The following is an 8,265-nucleotide window of genomic DNA, read 5'->3' as shown; positions in this document are numbered from 1 at the left end:
CTACAGGCTGGACAGCAGGACCTGAGCTCTGGCAGAAGCTGTCAAGCCCAGGGTGGACTCTGACTCCTCTGTCTGCCCCTCTTGGGGCCTCGGTCTCCATGTGAAAAGGGGTGTGGGTTCTGGTGGGGGCTGGGACGTGCCCTGCTGACCCAGAAGGCAGAAATCAGCCTGGTGACCATTTCCCCTTCCACCTCCATGTCCATGTCCCTCACCTCTGGTGGTATGGGGAGGCTAGTGGGTCATGCAGCCCTGATGGGGAGATGCCTGGAGGGCACAGCCTGGCCCTGGAGACATTTCGACTCTCTGGCCCTCTGGGCCTGTTTCCTTCTCCTGATTGAAGGGACTGATCAATCAGCACCCCGAGGCTACTGGAAGGAAGGCTTGCAGTGACCTAAGCCCTGTGGGTGTGGCGTGAGGGTGTGGACCTCCAGGGCCATCCCCTCGTCCCCTCCCAGGGCCCCAGGTCCGCCCCAGGCATTTCCGGGTGATCTCAGGAAATACCAGACCCACCCCACTCCCCACCCCCCCCACCGCAAGCTGCCTGCAGTCCAATTGCCGCCACCGCCCTCCCCTCCCCCTCCCTGTCCCTCCTCCACCTCCTTCCTGTCACAGGTCTTGCTCACATCTCCACCCCGGTCAGTGCTGGACTTCAGCCCCCCAGCCTTCTACAAGGTCTCTCCCTCCAGCTTTCACTTAGAGAAGGGGGATTGGGAGCAGGCTAGGGTCCTGGTAACTGGACCCAGGCAAGGTGATCTGTGATTGTGAAATAGCTTGAGGGAATTCTGAAAACTTAGAAGAGGAATCAGGGAAGCAATCAGGGAAGACTGCTTGTAGAAGGTAACATTTAAGTCTGGTCCAGAAGGCCAAGGAATTGACCAAGGACAAGTGTTTCCAGACAGGAATTCATTTATTCAACAAGCATTTATTGAGCACCTACTGGTGCCAGTCCCCCCATAGGCCCTGAGCTCTGGCAGGAGGCAAGATAAGTTTGTGCCCTCTTGGGTTTCGCAGTGAGGTAATCAGAGGAGTAAACACCAGCTCACAAGCTGGGCTCAGAGCTACCGAGGAAGAGTAGGCGGGGGGAGGTGAAAGGGGCCCCATGCTAGTCTGCTGGGGGCGGCCAGTGAGGGCTTCCCTCCCCTGGGAGGGCACTGCCTGACTGCTGAAGCAGAAACAGCCATTACTTAGGCGGCAAGGGAGGGTGGAAGGGAATCCAAGGGAGGGAACAGCAAGTGCAAAGTCTGAAAGTCAAGAGGATGCAGGACGGCTCGGCTGCTGGACAGTGGACTGGATCAGGAGGCCACAGAGGCTCAGGGCAGAGAGGTGACCTGCCTGAGGTCACAAGCGCTGGAAGGCAGGGATGTGGGCTCAACCACAGGAGTCTCTGCGGCATTTTGAAAGGGGCCTGCAGCTGCACAGCCTCCCGGGGCAGGTATTGGTGGAGGGACAGCTAACTGCCGGGAGGAGACGCTGCCCTAAGAGAGGCAGCAGCGGAAGTCGCCGTGGGTCGGTGGAGGCTGTGGTGGCCGTGATGTGGTTTCTTCGGGGCCCCTGTGGTAACAGCCCGGGCACTTTGCCTGCCTCCTGTGGCTTTAGCACCCACAGAGAGCCCTCACTGGGGCACGCCTGCTTCCTGGAGCTTGGACCAGGGCCGGGAACCCAGACAGGACCCTCTGTCCCGGGACACCTCCCAGTCTTTTATCTCCTGGGACATATTTAGTGGGAGATATTTAGTGGGGCTTCTTTTACAAAAGAGGAAACTTGGGTTCAGAGAGGGCTGGTGGCTGGTCTGGGACCACACAGCCAGAGGGCGGGGTCAGGTGCCCACAGCTCTGGGCTCCCTCTCTTTCCCCACGCTCCTAAATGTGACTCCTGCAGTCACGTCCAAACCAACAACTGCCATTGGAATCTTTGTTCAAGGTGGGCACTTGTGACCTTGGGCAGGTCACCTACCTGCCCTGAGCCTCTGTGGCCTCCTGATCCAGCCCCACTGTCCAGCAGCCGAGCCGTCCTTCATCCTCTTGACTTTCAGCCTTTGCACTTGCTGTTCCCTCCACTGGATTCCTTTCCACCCTCCCTCGCAGGGAAGCAGGAAATCCTTGTTCAATGCAGACCTTCAGTCATGATTCACTCCCGGCCTGAGCCCAGGCTGAGTGCATGGGACAGGCTTGACAGTCCCTGTCTATGGGGGAGTGGGTAAGGGCACAGACTGGGCTCCTAGCTCCAGGCTGCTGCCTCCTAGCTGGGTCACTTCGCCTGCCTGTGCCTCAGTTTCCTCGTTGGTGAAATGGGATCATGAGAGTGACTTCTTGTTGGTGTGAAAGTTTGGTGTGAAGGTCCAGTGGGATGATAGGGGAGGGCTCAGGAGAGGGGCTGCACGGTGGGGTCTGTGTGGCTGTGACCTTGTGGTGGCCTGGCCCCAAGGAGGTGGACTCCGGACCTGCTCCAACCTTGCGCTCACCCCACCAGGTTCTTCACACCTCGCTTCACAGGGTTCGGAGGTTGCCCAGTCTTGCAGCTGGTGGGGTGGTCAGGACTGGAACCCCGGGCGACAGCCCTGTCAGACAGGGTGGCTGTAACTCAAGTCTGCAGGAAGTGGGGAGGTGCATAGGGTAAGCGGGTGGTGGCAGGGGTGCACTGTCTGTCTTTGGAGAGAGCCCGCACGGGGCATCTGGACCTCCGGACATGTGGCGAGGGGCATTCCTGGCAAAGGGAACTTTGAACAGTGAGCGGTTGTGCTGTCGGGGGGGACTGGGGGAAGGGGCAGGGGCAGGGTCTTCTGGCCATGGGAGGGGCTGTGGATGATTCTAAGTGTGGTGCCAAGTCCTTGGAGAGGCTGAGAGGGGTGACATGTCCTCCTGTGTTCTCCCCAGAAATTCTGCCAGGGAGGGGGCCAGGCCCTGAGTGCAGCGAGGAAGCAGAGGCTCTGAGGGTCCCCGTGTGCGCCTGTGGTCTGGTCCCCAGCACAGAGCAGCAGCCGGACCGGGATCCCTAACTTGCTCTTTGTGTGGGGTGCCGGGTGTGGCTACAAGCACCCCCACCGACCACAGCTGGGGTCCCTGGGCTTCGGGAGGGCTTTCCCCCAGTGATGGCCCGTCCCCTATCGTTCCTCAACACACACATTCAAACACTGTGCCCTGGGAGAACCCTGCAGGGGAGGAGACGCAGGTAAGGGAGGCCAGGCCAGGCCCCAGTCAAGGAGTTGCAGGACCACAGGGTGGCAGAACCCACATCACTGTCCAGGGGGAGGTCCCAGGATGCCCATGGCATCAACGGAGGCCCCCAGGGCAAGATGCCCACTGGATCCTAAAAACCTATGAGCACTTGGGCCAGGCTGACTTCTAGAAGGATCCTCCGGGGTGGAGAGGTGCTCAAGGCAGAGGGAACAGCACATTCAGGCGCTCAGAGGCAAGCACATGCAAGCCATCTGGGAGATCCCGGGGAATAGGTGTGGCGCAGGGCAGGATCTGGGAGCAGTGCCAACAGAGGAACCTGGCAGGAATGAGGCAGGGAGGCCCGAGAGGACCCGGGCTGGCTGGCAGTCTGGGTGTGTGGGCGGCTTGTATCCAGCCACTCAGATGAAGATGGTGAAGATGGAATTTTATTCTCATCTTTCTGCTCAGTATCTCTTAGATAAGCACAGTTACAAAAATTAACAATATTTGCTTTATGTCCTCAACTTGTATTTTCTTATAAGAAATTAAAGAAAGAAGTGGAAGGAAGACAAAAAGGAGGGGGAGGGAGGAAAGAAAGGGAGAGAAAAATGAGAGAAAGAAGCAGAAGAAAGATTGGGGGGATTTTTTTTTTTTTTTTGCCTTTTTCTGGTCTAAATGGCCAAAACTGTTGCACTGCCTCACCCCTTGAGGTCATTGGCCTCCTGCCCTCTCTTGAGACCTCTGTGTCTTGGCTTTGTAACTGCTGTGTCTGGGTCAGCCTCCCCCAGCCTGATGCCCCAGCACAAACCTGCTTCACAAGGAGGGGCTCAGAAAAGGAGCAGGTGCGTGGGAGGAGAGGGCGGAGGGAGAACCAGTCTGGAGGTGAGGTCCGAGGTCTCCGGAGAGACTGGTAGATCCCGACTGTCTGCTCCAGCAGCCCCAGCCGGAGGCCTCTTCCAGAGCCAAGGCCAGTCTTCTTGCTTTTCTTCCCACAGCACTGGATCCTGAGAGTGCGAGGGCCCGCTGTGCATGTGGCCCTGGAATACACGCTTCCTGCCCATGGTCTCCTATGCGAAGCAGGTATTATTGAGCTATCTTGTCCGCTTAGTCTTTCATGTGTTTTATGACCTTGGCAGTTTTGAAAAGTACTGGTGAGGTATTTGTAGAATGTGTGCATGCTTTTTTTTTTAAAGATTTATTTATTTATTCGGCTATGCTGGGTCTTTTTTACTGCACTCGGGCTTTCTCTAGTTGCAGCCAAGTGGGTTTCTCATTGTGGTGGCTTCTCTTGTTGCAGAGCACAGGCTTTAGGCGCTCTGGCTTCAGTAACTGAAGCTCAAGGGCTCAGTAGTTGTGGCTCACGGACTTAGTTGTTCCGAGGCGTGTGGAATCTTCCCGGACCAGGGATCGAACCTGTGTCCCCTGCATTGGCAGGCAGATTCTTGACCACTGGACCACCAGGGAAGCCCCTGCACTTTTTTAAGGATTATTGTTATTTTTATTATTTTGGCCGAGTTGTGCAGCATATGGGATCTTAGCTCCCCTACCAGGGAAGGAACCACGTCCCATGCAGTGGAAGTGTGGAGTCTTAAGTACCGGACTGCTGGGGAAGTCCCTTAAGCATTATTGTTAAAGATATTTGCTACTGCTACTGCTGCTAAGTCACTTCAGTCGTGTCCGACTCTGTGCGACCCCATAGACGGCAGCCCACCAGGCTCCCCCGTCCCTGGGATTCTCCAGGCAAGAACACTGGAGTGGATTGCCGTTTCCTTCTCCAATGCATAAAAGTGAAAAGTGAAAGTGAAGTCGCTCAGTCGAGTCCGACTCTAGCAACCCCATGGACTACAGCCCACCAGGCTCCTCCATCCATGGGATATTCCAGGCAAGAGTACTGGAGTGGGGTGCCATTGCCTTCTCTGGTTAAAGATGTTTACCCCCCCCACACACAAAAAATAAAGACTTTCCCTGGTGGTCCAGTGGTTGAGAATCCACCTGCCAAGGCAGGGGACAAGGGTTTAATCCTTGGTCTGGGACAATCCCACATGCCACGGGGCAGCTAAGCCCGTGCACCACAGCTGTTGAGCCCAGGCACCCTAGAGCCCTCAGTTCAGCTCAGTTCAGTCTCTCAGTCATGTTTGACTCTATGTGACCCCCATGGACTGCAGCATGCCAGGCTTCCCTGTCCATCAGCAACTCCCAGAGCTTGTTCAAACTCACGTCTATCGAGTCGGTGATGCCATCCAACCATCTCATCCTCTGTCGTCCCCCAGAGCCCCTACTCTCCAACAAGAGAAGCCACCTCAGTGAGAAGCCCGAGCACCACGACAAAGAACCAGCACAGCCCAAACTAAATACATAAATAAATAACATTAAAAAACAATAAAAATAGCCTATCTTGTTTGGAATGTTCACCACTATAGGGGAAAAAACCTGAGGAATAATGGTCAATAAAGACTAGAAATGTTGGGTCACAGATTGAAAATTATATATTAAGCTGATGCTGTTGTTTACTGTTACACTTCATGCCCTAGGGAGGAAATCTGAGGAAGATCATAAAAACTTGTTTCTCAGGCATGATGAGAGCTGTGGAAGAAAGGTGTTATACAAATCTCTACTGAATTACCAGGTTATTGATTAATGTAGAAAATACTGCAAATATTGCTCCTTCCCTAAAAATGAGAAGGAAGCTTCCTTCTGAGCCCTCATGCCCTTTCCCTTATGATTTCTTGTGGTTTCAGTGTTTTGGTTTCTGTCTGTGTTCAGGACTCCTCTGCCCTTTCAGACTTCCAGCCCCTGGAGGGACCAGGGTAGCTTTATCTCTGTGCCCTAATAAGAACCACCGCCCATCTAGGGCTTCTAAATTTCTAAAGCTTTCCTTCTCTGCTTTCTCATTCTGAACTGAAATGCAATCCCTCAAGGTGGGAGGAATTGCTACCCCCACTTCACAGATGGGGAACCTGAGGGCTGGCCAGCATAGGCTCTGCTTGCTGGACAAATGGATTTGGATCTGGAGTTCAGACCTTGGATGAAGCTCCCTGAGACCTCCTGCGTCTTCACCAGGAGAAGATGCATGCCATCTTCAAGGCACGCCCTCTCTTCCCTGCCTGCAGTGCCTCCCCCTTGAAGCCCTCCCTCCCTAACCCCAGAGACATTCCCATCTGTACAGCCATTTCTTCCTGCTTCTGACCCTCATCACCCTGACTGGCCCCCATCACTCTGCCTCTTTAGGCATTTGAGACTCACCTCCAAACTGTAAGTTGTGTCTGACTCTTTGCAACTCCATGAACTGTAGCCTGCATGGCTCCTCTGTCCATGAGATTCTGCAGGCAAGAATACTGGAGTGGGTAGCCATTCTTTTCCAGGGGATCTTCCTGATCCAGGGATAGAACCCATGTCTCCTGCATTGCCAGGTGAGTTCTTAACCACTGAGCCACAGGGAAGCCCCAGGAAGGCAGATGAGCATGACTGTTCCAGCCTGTGCCCTGGGTCAGCTTGGGCCTTGGGCAGAGTATCTGACTTATCCTGCACCTTCCTCTGTAAGATAGCTTACATGCTGTGGACCCAGGAGAACCTGGCTTTGAATCCCAGCATGGCCGTGCGCTGCCTCTCTTTCCTTATTTTTAAAATGGGAATGGCACTGCTAACCTCAAGGACTCCTCATGGGGATGAACCAACAGAGGAAGTGCCAGAGTGCACTGGGATTCAAAAGGCGTGAGGAAAGAGAAGTGAGTTTGAGGAACGCAGGAATGTCCCCTCCGACATTGCACAGGGGAGATGGTCTTCCAGCCTTAGGAGGCCCTCCCTACTCTGCAGCTTGGCTTGATCCCGTGAATTGCTCTCCAGCTCACTTCCTGGGCTGTGGTTGGCTTATCATCTCTTTATCTGCATCCAGCTCTCTTTCCTAAATCTATGTGGCAGTGCAGATTTGCAAGCTGGGTGTAGAAGGGACTGGGTTCTGCAGGCAAATGTTGGCCTGGGTGATCCAGCCCGGCATCTCTCCAAACCTCACTTTTTTCCTGTAAAATTCGAACAATATGAAGGCTCACCTTGAGGTGTCGTGGTGAGGTTTGGGGCCAGCGCCATGCCTGGTGGGGGCACGTGGTTGTTTAAATTCATCAACTAAAGTTAAATAAAGACTTAAAACTGCAGCTCCTCGGTTGCACTGGCCACGTTTCAAGTGCTTACGTGTGGACAGGACAGCTAGACTGCAGTCCATCCTCCCAAGGAGTCCTAGTGGCAGCATTGGTCTGTAGAATCTGTGGACAGCACTCCAGCCTGTGCCGGCAACTGCTGCGTGTGGGCACAAGTTCATCTGTAGCTGCAGATTCTTTGGGGGGTGGAGGGCCATGATTTCAGCGAGAGTGCTGCCCTCCTGCAGGCCCAGGAAGGCCCAGGAGAGAGCCGGGGCTCACCAGGAGGGTGCTCCAGGATGGGGGTGGACCGGGTTTAAAATCGGGAGCTCAGGTTCCTGCCTCTGGGGGCAGGCACACAGGGCTCCATTCACTTTCTGGTAGAGAAGGCATGTGGAGTCTGAAGGCAGGTTGGACAAGCGGTTTCTGGCCTCTAGGACTGCCACTGTTGGACTTTTCAAAAGAATGATGGCTGCATGGCTTTGCAGAGGTGTTAGTGTCTCTCTCTGCTTCTCCCTTCCCCCTCATCACTCCTTCCAGTCTTCCCTCTCCTTTCTTCTCTCCCTCTTATCTTGTGGCCAGAGAAGGGTAGTCTAGATTCCAGCTAGTGAGAACAGAGGGCTGTCATCCCCCATATCCTCTCACACAGGCGGAAGGAATATGGGGCTCGGGGAAGGACAGTGGTTTGCCTTCCATGCCTTTGCCAGTGAGGGCACAGTGGGACTTCTGGACACAGCCCCCCTGAAACCAAAGCTTGGCATACTGTTGAGGTCACCTGGGCCTCCTTGGATCACAGGCTGCGGGAGGGTGCTCTCTGCCAACCCAGGAAGCCCTGATGCATCCCCAGACCCTGCTGTGAGGGGTCTTTGCTGACCCCACTGTGACTGGAGCAAGGTGGGCTTGGGCTCCTCTCCAGGGTCTGGCCCTCCTCCAGCATGGTTCTTAGTACATAGTAGGTGTCTCGTGGGCCCTGGTTGAAC

Source organism: Bos mutus, chromosome 19, assembly GCF_027580195.1.
Source record: "Bos mutus isolate GX-2022 chromosome 19, NWIPB_WYAK_1.1, whole genome shotgun sequence".
Classification (NCBI taxonomy): domain Eukaryota; kingdom Metazoa; phylum Chordata; class Mammalia; order Artiodactyla; family Bovidae; genus Bos; species Bos mutus.
This window is presented reverse-complemented; position numbering follows the sequence as displayed.